Below are 14,845 nucleotides of genomic sequence, written 5' to 3'. Positions count from 1 at the left end.
ATATACATACATACACACGTTCGACCATGGAGGCCCTATTCCAAGCAAGCCTAGCTACTTACATATATATATATATATATATATATACGAACAACCTCATTGTTGTTCCAGCCGAGCGACCCACATATACATCTATATATATACATACCCGATCAGCTCCATTGTTGTTCCATCCGAGTGACCCACATATATATCTATATATACATACCCGATCAGCTTCCTTCGAATGACCTATTTCTGTTCGGCCAACCCATTTACACACACACACACACACATATATATGTATAAATGCCTAGCAGAGGAGCTACTCGGATGGGATCTCTCTCTCCCTTTCTGTTTCATCTAAATCCCTCCATTGCCTTATTCGGATCACCCACTTATATATATATATATACATATATATGCGCGCACCATTGAACCACCCTGTACCTATTTGAGCAACTCACTTATATATAAAAATACATACACACACACATATATATATATATATTATATATAACCATCCTAATGCCCCTATCCCAGCCAACCCATCATTTATATACTCATACATATATATATATATATATGCGCAGTAGTGCAGCTGCTGATCAGTTGAAGTTTCTCTCTCTCTCTCTCTCTCTCTCTCAATCGCTGTTATCACCCCGTATAAGCCCCCTGATCGAGCAGTGTATATGTTTATTGCATGCACTCTGTTTGATTTTAACTCTGTATAAGCCTCTGTTTTGTTTTAATAGCCTTATATGTGCTTTATATGCTAACAAATATGTAGACCCACTGTAAGCGCAAGGCACCCAAATAATATAAATAATATATATATATATATATGTATACACATGTTAAGCACCCACGCACTAACTGTAAATTAAAGGCACCCAAATAATATATATATATATATATATGTATACACATATTTAGCACCCATGCACCCATTATATATTGCCACGGGCATAATTTATCTATTTAAATAATTTTTGAATATGCCCATATTTATGAGAATTCATATCAAAATTTTTCTTGCATTTTTTTTAAATGGTCATTAGAATATGGCTAGTAAATTAAATGTCACTGTGTGTAAAGATCAATAGAGCTAATGTGCTTGATGTAGTTTTTTTTAGTTACATGGGAACTCTAATCATGAATTTGAGACTTTTTGTGGAGATATATTTGTCATCAATACGTGGTATTAAACCATGTGGATACTTATTTATGCATTTGAGAGCATGGTTTCAGGTTGGTAACCTTGCGTGATTTCATAAATGGCATGTCAAAATATGATATATATATTATTATTATTAAATTTTGTGCACCTATTATTTTGTGTAGAATAAAGGGTATCTTAGAGCACCTAACGCGAGACGAGGTGACCATAGCCCGACAGGTCGGCTCCATATTTATTTGTGAGTTTTTATTTACATGATGCATTTTGGCATGTGTGGATTGATGGCTTGCGAGCCTAGGAGATTTGATACTGACATTAATTTATATGCACAATTGCATGGTAATATATGGTAGCACGATACATTTAATTTGGAGTTGATCAAGTCATAAGTTACGAATCTTGTATATAATTGTTGAGTCCTTGATTATTCTTGTTGGTGTCAATATGTTTCCTAGATCCTGTGCATTGTTTATTGTTCGTCGAATTTGTTGAGTCTTGTGGCTCACTTTATCTTCTTTGCCATTCCGGGTAAAGGGAATGACGTTATTGGGGGCGAGTCTAGTGGGATTAAGGCCCAGGAATAGTGGTGTACGGAGATGCGTCCTAATTTAAAGACCCTGATTTGTATTTTGGTGAGGCTTGAGATGAATTGATTTTTATTTTGTTAGTTAGCATTCGAGTCTCTTCTCTATTTTGTATGGCCGTCAAACCCAAACTTATGAGATATTGGAAGTGTAACTGAACTTTAATTAAGATTCCACTTCTAGTAATGAAATGAGTTGTTTGTTCATTTATGATTTGTTCTATATCATCTTTGTGATGATCTTTTTTCGAATATCCTATGCTAGCAGGAATATTCAAGAGTGGGCCTTTACATGACCAGAGGCGAACGACTAGAACTGTGAAGGAGTAGAAAAGGTAGAGGTGTTGATGGTTGCGGTGGCAATGGTGGTCTTGGTGGAAGAGAAGGAGATGGGAGGAAGTCCATGACAAAAGGGAAGGAGAGAGAGAGAGAGAGATGGGTGATGTGGAAAAAGTGGTCCACTACTACGTGGCGACGTTTTATTTGTTTACATTGCACAATCAATATGTGGGCCACCTCTAGGGTTGTGATTTGGATTTTTGATTGCCACATCATCAAATCTATGCGAGGTTACGACCAAAAAATTTTAAATGTGACTACATTGCAAACAAATTCAAACATTAGTGACCACATTACAGAGAATTAAATTTTAGTGACCAACTTAAAAAAAATTAAAAATTTAGTGACATTTGATATGATTTATTCATGATTTAGGATACTCTTTGAGTTTAGAGTATGCAGAGTATATACGAAGCACATGGTGGCGTATCAAAGAAGTAAGTGGAAGATGGTACATTTTCACAAATTTGAGGTCTACCAAACCTGCTGAGAAGGAAAATCAAGTTGTGGATGATTTGGCAAAATAGGTTCTCATTCTCAGTGCTGACATATTATATCCATTATAGTTTTGTTGTGAAAAAGATTTTTGCACTTTAAAATAAGAAATAATCTCTTACTTATAAATCACACTTACATTAAACTCACATAAATATAGAGTTTTTCATCGCAACTGTCTTGTTAAAGTTCTAAAAGATTAATTGAAAGAGAGTTAGGTCAACAAGTCGATCCATAATTTAGGGGTCAGCATTCGATTGGTTCTATTATTGAGCTGATTGAATTGCTTAGATCGAATAAACCGAACCTTTTCTAGAAATCAAATTGAATCGATCAAATATTTGGTCAAATTAAAAAAATAGAAAAATTTGAAAAAAACTAAAAAAAAAACCTAAGATTAGTAGAGTAAAAATAAGTGATACTCCAGTAAAAAAAATATTACCTAATTAAGAGCAACTTTTACTCTGATTAATCTTTGTAAGCAGATTTAAGTCTGAAAATATTAGTCGATTAAAAAGACTTATTACTCAATTAAAAATCAAAAAAAGCCAAAAAAAAATAAAAAATGAAAATTATAGAAGTAAAAATGTATTATTCGAGTAGAAATAATATTATTCGATTAAAAATAATTTTTACTCGATTAACTTTTGTAAGAAGATTTTAGTATAGAAATATTACTTGATTAAAAAAATGTAACTCGAGTAAAAATAATATTTCAACTAGTTTGATTATTTTAATTTTTTTAATGAGCAGATCGAACCAAACCAAAATAATCAAAAAACTCAAATTTAAAAACCAAATTGTACTAGTCTACAAATCAAACCGAATCAAACCACTAATTTTGACAGATTCAATTTTATTGTTTCAATTTAATCAAAATTTTACTAACCCTACCTGTATTAATCACACGCTGAAATAGGCCTGCCTTAGTATGCTGCAGGCCAGCTAGTGTGACCACATATCCCCTCTTCATTGGAATCCTATTAAATTGATTTTGTTTGGCATCTTTTGCTTATATATAATGCATATTCACCTAACTGGTTCTCTTCGTATCTATCCATTTCTGCTGTACTTTAACTCGCTTTTATATGACCATTCAGATGAATATGAATTATTGATCACACGGGTTGGTATTCAAAAATAAGAATGGCAAGAAAAAGGAAACTGACGCACAAAGCAAGGTTCCATACAAGGCCAGCCAGTGTGTAAATGCTTGTTTGGTTCCTAGCTAGGTGGTCCTCCTTTCATGCCAACCAACTCACCCTCATGCTCTTTCCATGAACCAACCTACTCACCTTCACGCTCTGTCTCCATCTCCTTCTTCAAGTATTATTTTTCTTTCTTCCTTTACTTATTGAGTTTTCATCTTCTCTTTATCTGTGTGTATATATACACACACGCACACCGATATCAGGTTCATTCCGCTTATTATGGACCATACTAGAGTTCTTTCCTTGGTTCCAAAGGTCAGCCCTCCAATGTCCGGGTAAGCTTGGATTGGTGAATCTGCATCCATACATCAGCCAAGAAGCAGCCCGGTGTAGCAGCACAGGATTGCCATCCTCCTTCAGAAAGGGCATACGGTAGTACCCGGACATTGGAGGGCTGTCCTTGGAGCCAAGGGAAGAACGCTGGTATCCACCATCATTTACCTTGAGCTCTTCCTGGTAGCGGTCGAGTTCCTGATTCTGGAAGGGGATAATCTGAACAAGCTGTTTCCAGACACTGGTTTCCACATTAGTGGCCACAGGGTTGGAGGAAAGCAGGGGTTTGTCCTGTTCACTGCCCTTGCCATATTGGCGACGGTGTGGCTGAGGAGCTTGGCCCTGTTGGCTTACCTCTTTGCTGGAGGCATGGTTGTTAAACTCTCGATTTTACAGGTACGATTTTATAATTTTTTGCACTGAAAACTCTTACGATTTTACGATTTTGAAGTTGAATTACACTCGATTTTAAGATTTTACATGTCGAAAACCCTCTTACGATTTTACGATTTTAACAACATTGGCTGGAGGTGTGCTGGCCTCTTTGGTTCTGGTTGGCCCTGTTGCCTGGGGCTGGTGCGGCTGATGGTCGTCCTTTCGTGCAATCAGTTGTATCAAAATTATGCTGATTTTTGCACTTCTTCAGTCCTAGTTACTTCATTACAGTGCTGAAGAGAGAAATAAGGTGGAAATATATCATTTCAGTTGAATTTTTTGTTCATCTTTTTATTGGTTCTAGTCTTTCTGTCTCAGATATAAATTAATCAGTTCTCCCTTGTGCTGGGTTCATCCTCTGTTTTACAGGAAACGAAGGGACACAAAGATAGCACTTTTTTGGGGGTGTTGGGGGATTCAGCTAAACTTAAAATGAAAGTGATGTCCTCTTTGCATTCACCTATGTTTGTTGTCTTGTTTCTTGTCCCATGGAAGCTGCAATTTGTCATAAAAACTTCTTCTACCTCATCAGTTGTTCCATCCTCTCCCAAGCTCCCGATGCTGCAACAAATCCTTACCTTTTTTAATTTAGAAGCCAATTTGGTGGCTTGAATAATTAATTAACTATGAGGAAGAAGATAGAGAGCACAAACATTATACCATGGCCCGGTCCACATGCTTATAAATTTGTTAATTTCAAATGTAAAGCTTATTGTGTTCTTTATTGTTTGATTTTCTTTAAGCTTCCACCTCAATTGTGGGGGTCTGTTAGAGTTATACATAGTTTGCTTCTCATTTATTATATATTGGCTCTAAATATATGCAAAGGATATAAACAGATTAAATTGTCTAAATCACCATTTAATTATTATCGTCACTGACTATAAGACAATGGCCTTGAATATAACATGGGTTGGGTGCAAATTTGTGTGCAAAAATTACTCTTTTCTTATTAGAAGGGTTGAGTTTAGAGTGCTCTTGAGAAATTTGTGTTTTGATTTATGAAGAAAATAATTTAAAAAAATTTATTTTTTGTAAATTTGATTTATTGATGATTTCCAAAAAAACATTTTTCTCCTATAAATGATTTTGAGTTAGAAGATTCAAGCTCATATAATTGTGCATTTCCAAATGTTAAAGTATGTTCATATATCAATTGAGCATGACAAGTTTTTGAGAAAAGATTTTTTAAAAAATCGGCTAAGTATAAATGTCCTCTCAAAATATTGCTCAAAATATTCCTCAAGGTTTTATCTTGTTGGCTCTTTATTGTCCCTATCTTGTTGATATGTGAAGCTTATTATGTTCTTTATTGTTTGATTTCTTTAAGCTTCCACCTCAATCATAGTTTGCTTCTCATTTCTTCTATTTGCCTCTAGATACATGCAAATAATACAAACAAATTAAATTGTCTAAATCACCATTTAATTATTATGATCACAGACCATAAGACAACGGCCATGAATATAACATGGGTTGGGTGCAACTTCATGTGCAAAAATTACTCTTATCTTATTAGCAGGGTTTAATTTAGAGTGCGATTTCGAATACTCTTTGAGTTTAGACATGCAAAGTTCATATGCAACACATGGTGGCATATCAAAGAAGCTCAATGGGTGATGGCAAATTTTTACAAATGTAGAGAAGGAAACTCAAGTTATGCATAATCTAGTGTTTTTGCATGAATTTTCTATTGGATCTAGCTTTGATTGCTTCATATGATATCCTTGCTTGAATGCTTTGCATTAGTGAAAAGAATTACTAGTATCAATATTAATTACATCCTACAGTACGTATTATCCATTTTAACTAAAGAGTTGTATGGATATGGATGTATAATTTTGTTGTAAAATAAATTTTTGCACGTTAAAATAAGAAATAACCCATTACTTATAAATCACAATTTATATTAAACTTACATTAATATAGAATTGTTCATGTCTTATTAGAGTTCTAAAAGAGTAATTAAAAGAGAGTTGGGTCAATGAGTCGATCTATAATTTAGGGATAAGCACTCAGTCGATTCGATTATTGAACTGATTGAATTGCTTACACTAAATAGACCAAATCTTTTTCAGAAACTAAACTGAATCGATCGAATAGTTGTTCAAACCAAAAAAATCAAAAGGCTAAAAAAAAATAAAAAATAAAAAAAACTAAAAAATTACTCAATTAAAAAATAAGTGTTATCGGAGTAAAAAGAATATTACTTGATTAAAAAAAATTATTTTTCAAGTAAAAATGATATTATTTGATTAAAAGAATTTGTTACTTGAGTAAAAATAACATTTTAATTAGTTTGATTATTTCGATTTTTTTTTAATAAAGAGATCGAATCGAACAAACTAAACCGGTCTATAATCGAACCAAACCGAACTACCAATTTTAACTAGTTCGATTTCGTTATTTCAATTTAACCAAAATTTTACTCAAACCTACCTGTATTAATCACACGCTGAAATAGGCTTGCCTTAAGTCTGCTTTTGGCCTGCTAGTGTGACCTGATATCCCATCTTCATTGGAATCCTATTAAATTGATTTTGTTTGGCATCTTTTGCAAAAATGTATATAAGAATGGGCAGACAAAGGAAAAAGGAAAACTGACCAGACAGGAAAAAGGAATCCTAAATCCTATTAAATTGACAGCCCAGAAGCAAGTATTATTTGATCACATGGGTTGTTGATATTCAAGGTTCCAAATCTATATAAGAATTGTTCATCTTCATTGGGATCCTATTAAATTGATTTTATTTGATCACATGGGTTGGAATGGCCAGAGAAAGGAAAAAGGAAACTAACCGCCCAGAAGCAAGTATTCTTTTTCTCTTTCAATAGAACTGGTCGATGATGATAGGGTTTGCTACTGCAACGAGTCTAATGTCTTGGTAGGATATGCGTCGCATTGTCGATAAGCCTCAGTCTCCTCGTCATCAGATTTGCCCTTAGCTAGAGTTCGCCTTGCCATTGCTCCTTCTCGTCGCTTCGCCATAAGCCCCGTCGTCAGATATTCAACAATTCTTGTTGAAAGAGAAAGGAAGAGGATAAGAGAAGGGGAAAGTGAGCAAAAGGAAAGGATTGATCAAAATGACATCATTTTAATTAGTCTAGACTGTAAAATAAATAATACTTCGAACTGATTTTAGGTATTCTAGTTTAGGCGCACACACAAACATATATATATAAATTCAAATTGCATATTTAGTAACATAATCCACTAAATTTTGGAATGTTCGGGTTTGTAATTGATACGTCATGATGCAAAATTAAAATTAATAATAATAATAATAATAAATAAATAAATAAATAAATAAATAAGTTAGGCCAACCCAAAAAATCAGTTCAACCCAAAAGCCCATGACATGGGGCCATTCTCATCCCTTGAAAACAGTTAAATTGCTAGACAATTTTCCTCGTAAGTGCACCGGGGAGGGGGGGGGGGGGGGGGGGGGGGGGGTTGTCTCACACAAAGCGCTAATTGGATAAACTCCAACATTTAAAAATTTCTTTAAATATACATAGAAAAGATAAAGAGTTAAATTTGATAATTAAATTATTATGATATCCAAAGATGAGAAACGGTTGCACCAAAAACAAATTAGATATATTATAAATATATACAAAGAAAAATTAGAAATCGGTTGTATCAATTTAATAGATATAAATATAATATTTCATAAAAATATATTTATAAGAAAATATAGTTGATGATGGTATTTGAAGCTAATCACTTGTTCTATCATCGACTCTTGCAAAAAGAGGTAGGGATGGATCCCTTAGTTTAACTTCCAATGCTTAAGTGAATAATGACACTTAGAAAAATTAATAACGAGTTTGTAGTTAAATGATTTCACTTATAATGTTTTTTTTTTTTTGGAGGCGAGAAATTTGGAGATGTTCTCAAAGTTTGTTAAGATTCTCGAGATTTGTCTGAAATTTTTAAATTTAACAGTTTTTAGATAACAAAATCTTTGATTTAAATTTAAATTTAAACTAATATATCAAATCTACAATGGCCATGAATATAACATGTTTGGGTGCAAACTCTCTGTGTAAAAATTACTCTTTTCTTATTATTAGAAGGGTTGAGTTTAGAGTGCGATTTGGGATACTCTTTGAGTTTAGACTATGTAGAGTCCACATGCAACACATGGTCGCATATCAAAGAAGGTAAGTGGATGATGGCAATTTTTCACAAATTTGAGGTCTACCAAACCTGTAGAAAAGGAAAATCAAGTTGTAGATGATTTGGCAAAACAGGCTCTGAGTGTTGTTGCATGAATTTTCTATTGACCGATTGAATGAATTTTCTATTGAACCGACTAAATTGTTTAGATTGAATAAACTGAACCTTTTTTTAAAATTGAATTGAATTGGCCAAATAGTTGCACAAATTGAAAAAATAGAAAAAATAAAAAATTACTCAAGTAAAAATAAATGTTACTTGAATAAAAAAAAAAATATTACCTAATTAAGAACAACTTTTATTTGATTAATCTTTATAAGTAGATTTCAGTTTAAAAATATTACTCGATTAAAAAGACTTGCTACTCGAATAAAAAATAATATTACTCATGTCGACGTTCAATTTCTGCCGACCCTGATCCGTTTTGAGCTGCGGTGAGTAAGTCTAAAGTACCAAGAAGAAGAATACAAAGATTTCAGACGTGAGTCAATATCAAGATTTTTTACGTGGTTCGGCCAGAACGATGCCTACTCTACGACCGCACTTTGATTATTTTCTTAGAATGGTGGTGTCTAATTATTCTCCCTGTCCCTCATGATATCTATGATTCTTATTTATACTGATGGGGCTTTACAATTTAGATAACATATAGAAATACAATGATTACATAATGCCGGACAAACAACCCTTATCGTCTATACAAAACCGGGAGTGGTATCCTCGTTACGAGAGGCATGGGCTGTTGTAGACAAAGTGAATAGTTTCTACCTCTGACTTCTCAGCAACTTTACCACTTATGCGAGTTGGCAGTTTTATGCCAGCGATCTGGCGGTCCAACGAACTAATGGTTTTGCTGAGAGCTCGTCAGACGATCGTTGAGAGCTCGCTAGGGGCTTTACTGGGAGCTTGCGGAATGCTTGCTTTATGAGATTCGAATTTTGGTGTTTGATTATTCTCCCTGTCCCTTATGATATCTATAATTCTTATTTATACTGAGGGGCCTTTACAATTTAGATAACATATAGAAATACAATGATTATATAATGGGGGACAAACAGCCCTTATCGTCTACACAAAATCGAGAGTGGGATCCTCATTACAAAGGGCATGGGCTGTTGCAGATAAAATGAATAGTTCCTACCTCTGACTTCTCAGCAACTTTACCACTTATGCGAGCTGGCAGTTTTAGGCCAGTGACCTGGGCAGTCCAGCGAACTAAGGGTTTTGTTGAGAGCTTGTCAGATGATCGTTAAGAGCTCGCTAAGGGCTTTACCGGGAGCTCGCAGAATGCTTGCTTTATGAGATTCAGATTTTGGTGGTTTATGGGATTTGTTTGATGAGATCACCTGCGCTATTCTGGGTTCCGGGCGATTGGGTGGGCCTATTGGACTGAGTTTGGCCCATAAGGAGTGATGCGAGAATAGCGTGTAACAACTCAATTAAAAATAAAAAAGCCAAAAAAATAAAAAAAAATAAAATTACTCAGAGTAAAAGTGTGTTGCTAGAGTAAAAAAAAATATTACTTGATTGAGAACAATTTTTACTCGATTAACTTTTAGAAGTAGATTTCAATCTAAAAATATTACTTAATTAAAAAGTTTTGTTACTCTTGTAAAAATAATATTATTTGATTAAAAAGATTTATTACTCGAGTAAAAATGACATATCGATTAATTTAATTATTTTAATTTTTTAAAATAAGATTATATTGAACCAAAATAACCGAAAAACTCAAATTTAGAAACTGAACTAAAATGGTCTATAAATCGAACCAAACCCAACTGTCAATTTCTCCGGTTCGATTTCGTTATTTTAGTTTAACTAAAAATTTATTCACCCCTAACTGTATTAATCACACACTGAAATAGGCCTTTCTTAGTCTGCTTCTGGCCAGCTAATGTGACCACATATCCCATTTCATTGGAGTCCTATTAAATTGATTTTGTTTTGGCATCTTTTGTTTATATATAATGCATCCAACGAACTGGTCATCTTCATATCTATCCATTTCTGCAATACTCCAACCTAATTTTACATGACCGTTCAAGTGAATATGAATCATTAATCACATGAGTTGAAAACTAAGACCACCTAGAAGCAAGGTTCCAAGTAAAGCCCAATCAGTATATAAATACATGAACGAAACAAGCATTTACATACTGGTTGGGCTTTGTTTGAAACCTTGCTTCTGAGCGATCTTAGTTTCTAACTCATGTGATCAATAATTCATATTCACCTGAACAATCATATAAAATTGGGTTGGAGTATTGAAGAAGTAGATAGATATGAAGACAACCAGTTCGGTGGATTCATTGTATATAAGCAAAACATACCAAACAAAGTCAATTTAATAGGATTCCAATTTATGCACCACAAGGTTTAGGCACTACAAGAAAAATGACATTTAGAGATGAAAAAATTCGTTGCTAAAATATCAAAATTCGTCGCTAAAAATGGTGTCCCTAAATTTTAGCAATGGCACAAATCAGCGATAGAAATTTCAATCATTGGTTAAAAAATAAAAAATATTTAAAAAATTAAATATTATTTTAGCTACAGAAAACGTTTTGTCACTAAATAGCGATTGAAAATTTTTTGTCGCTAATACACAATAAAAATTAGAATATTAAGAAATTAAAATAAATTAGAATCAGCGACGGAAACAATTCCGTTGCTAATTAACGATAGAACTGTTTTCGTCGCTGACTTTAATTTAAAAAAATAATTTAATTTAATTTAAAATTTTAAATCATTTAGCGAAGGAATATTCTGCTGCTAAATAATTTTAATTTTAATTTAATTTTTTTAATTATTTAGCGATAGAATATTTTATTGCTAAATTTAAAAATTTAATAAAAATATTAAAAATTAATTAGTGACGGAATTTTCCGTCACTAATTCCATCGCTAAATAATACAAAAATTAAAAAATTTAGTGACGAAATTTTTCATTGCAAATTCGTTGCTAAAATTTAGCGACAGAATATTCGTCACTAAGACGTCTCTCAAAAAAAGTACGTCTCGAAAAAAGTACGTCGCTAAATCCGTCATTACTGATTTTTTGTAGTGAGGTGTGAAATGTGGCTTTTCCACCGGTGGCTTGGGTACGTACGGTGGCTTTACAATTGGCGGTTTCGGGACATATGGTGGTAGTACTGGTGGTTTGGGTGTGTATGGCGGCTGTACTGGTGGTTTCGGGAAAAATGACGGATGCACCACCGGAGGTTTAGGTGTGAAAAATGGCTTTACCACCTGAGGGTTTCGATAATACGACGGTTTGGGATGATACGACGGCTTAACCACCGGAGGCTTGGGATAGTACGTACAATGGCTTCACGAAGGGGGGTTTGGGATGAAATGGTGGCTTGGGATGATACGGTGGTTTGGGGTGGTGAGGAGGCTTGACCACCGGAGGTTTGGATGGCGGACAAGGCGGCTTGGCCTTGGCCGGTGGCTTAGGGATAATAGGGTGTTTGGGGGGCTTGTGAGGACTAGGATATGGACAATAGAAACAAGCAAGAGTAGGAGCGAGCGAAGTGGCCAAGCTGATGAAGACGACCAAGATCCAGAGACTTGCTGAAGAATACTTCCCCATCTCTGGATAGATGGAGTTTGTAAAGCAAGCAAACAAGCAAGCAAGCAAGCTAGCCAACACTACTCTGTGATGAGCCATTAGGTAGTAGCTAGTGCTCTTATATAGACAGCAAATCCATGGGGGCAATTAGGACAGTGACATATATAATTGGGGAAATTCTATTCAGAACCCGAAAATTTACTCTTCAAAACCCACGTCCCATCAAAATTTTCAATAATTTTAATATACCTCTTTTACCCCCACAACCCACAACAAACTCTCTTCTCCAATCACCTCTCATCCCCGGCCATCACCTAAATATATAAATACGCACTCACGCATACTTATACATATATATATACACACAGTATGGCCGCGGCCATGGCAGCCACGACCATGCAACCCAACGCACACACACATATACACTCACACACCTATATAAATATATATACACACACTCACACACACTTATATATATATATATATATATACAAGTTCCATGGCCACGGCCATGGCAGTCGTGGCCATGAAAACCCTCGTACCTCGCGGTGCGGGGGTTTCTGCAATCCCCGCACCTCACGGTGCGGGAGCTTTTGAAATCCCCGCACCTCGCGGTGCGAGGGTTTTAGCAACCCCCGCACCGTGAGGTGCGGAGATTTCTAAAATCTCCCGCACTGAAATCTCCGCACCTCGCGGTGCGGGGAATCAAGCCTTCCCCGACTGCTGGGAAGGCTTGATTAAATTTGTTTTATTTTAATTAAATTTGTTTTATTATAATAAAATAAAATAAAAAATAATATAAATAAATAAATTCTAAATATCTGTATTTTAAGTAATTATAAATTAACTAATTTTAAATTTTAAATCATTGTAATTAAGTGTTGAATTTTTAATACTTAAAAAAATTTAAAATTTATTTTATTGAATTACTTAAAAATATGCATATCTAAAAATCCTACCATCATTTAAAATAATTTTTTTTAAATATATATATCTTTACCTAATTCAATAAGATAAATTTAAAAATCCTATCATCATTTAAAATATATTCTTTTTAAATATATGTAATTATAAAAAAAATATATTTTAAATGATGATAGAATTTTTAGATATGTGTATCTTTAAGTAATTTAATAAGATAAATTAATTAATTTTAAATTCTTTTAAGTATTAAAAATTCAACACCATGATTTAAAATTTAAAATTAGTTAAATTATAATTACTTAAAATCCAGAAATTTAAAAATTATTTATTTGTATTATAATAAAAATTTTAATTAAAATAAAAATATAAAAATATAAAAAGTCTTCCCGACTGCTGGCAGTCGGGGAAACCTGGCTTTCCCAACTGCTAGCAGTCGGGGATTTCAGCAATCCCCGCACCTCGCGGTGCGGGGGTTGCTGAAACTCCCGCACCGCGAGATGCGGGAATTTCTGAAATCCCCGCACCTCGCGGTGCGGGAGTTGCTAAAAACCTCCGCACCGCGAGGTGCGGAGGTTTTCATGGCCTCAGCTGCCATGGCCGCGGCCATACTTTTGTGTGTGTGAGTGTGTGTATATATATATATATATATATAGGTGTGTATGAGTGTGTGTATATATATATATATGTGTTTGTGTGTATATGATGTAGAAGGGAAAGAGAGATGCGAGATGATGATCGGCGATGAGAGGTGATCAGAGAAGAGGGTTGGCTGTGGTTGTGGGGGGATAAAATAGGTATTTTAAAATTATTAGAAATTTTGATGGGACGTGGGTTATGAAGAGTAATTTTTCGAGTTCGCGATAGAATTTCCTATATAATTGGTTAATTTTTCTACTTTGTGGCTGTTCCTTTCTCTTCTCACTTTTTCTCTGGATAAAAAAACACCAAAAATGCTGGCAATCAAGGACAAGGAGAATGGTGTTTTATCCTATTTTTTAGATAGTGTTTGATAAAATGAATAAAATAAATTTATATCAAGATAATTTATCTGTAAAATTCAAAATAAGTTATTAGAACGAGAAAGAGATAAATTTATCTTAAAAATTTAAGATAAGAAACAATGTGATTTTTTTCTAAAAAATTTAACAAATACAATGAAAAATACTTTTGTTCGAGATGTTTTTCATATCCCATATTTTTTAGTCTATATCTTACTTAACAAATGTTACCTTACTGAATTAATTGTCATGTCATTGAGCCATCTCCAATGGCAATTCTTATCCCAATATTTATTATAATATAAACAATTCACTCTCTATTCTAATTTTGTTTTGAAAACTGTGCGTGCTTCAACCACATTCCATATTCTCTTCTCTATTTTACTCTTTATTTAATTTATTTATTAATAAACTTCAATTTTATTTATTTTACCTTACTTATAATCAATAATTAAATACACAAAAATAATCAAATACACATATATACAAAATTAATAATCAAATATATAAAATAATTAGATACACATATATAAAAAATTAATAATCAAATACGCACATGCATAAACTCAATAATCAAATACACAAATACATAATATGACTCATTCAAAAATAAATAAATAAAAAATTTAGAAAAAAATTCACAAATCTAGACGAAGAGCAACAAGTCGCGCA

The 14,845-nt window shown here is 33.7% G+C and overlaps 1 long non-coding RNA gene across 1 annotated transcript; it reads left to right on the top strand.

Annotated features, from left to right (window-relative positions):
• The first annotated feature begins 4,465 nt into the window (after positions 1-4,465).
• On the top strand, positions 4,466-5,294 carry LOC127797834 (uncharacterized). Its single transcript, XR_008022289.1, has 2 exons — positions 4,466-4,745; positions 4,865-5,294. It is a non-coding gene; the product is annotated as an uncharacterized LOC127797834 (long non-coding RNA).
• Positions 5,295-14,845: the final 9,551 nt, after the last annotated feature.

Source organism: Diospyros lotus, chromosome 3, assembly GCF_014633365.1.
Source record: "Diospyros lotus cultivar Yz01 chromosome 3, ASM1463336v1, whole genome shotgun sequence".
Classification (NCBI taxonomy): domain Eukaryota; kingdom Viridiplantae; phylum Streptophyta; class Magnoliopsida; order Ericales; family Ebenaceae; genus Diospyros; species Diospyros lotus.
This window is presented reverse-complemented; position numbering and strand designations above follow the sequence as displayed.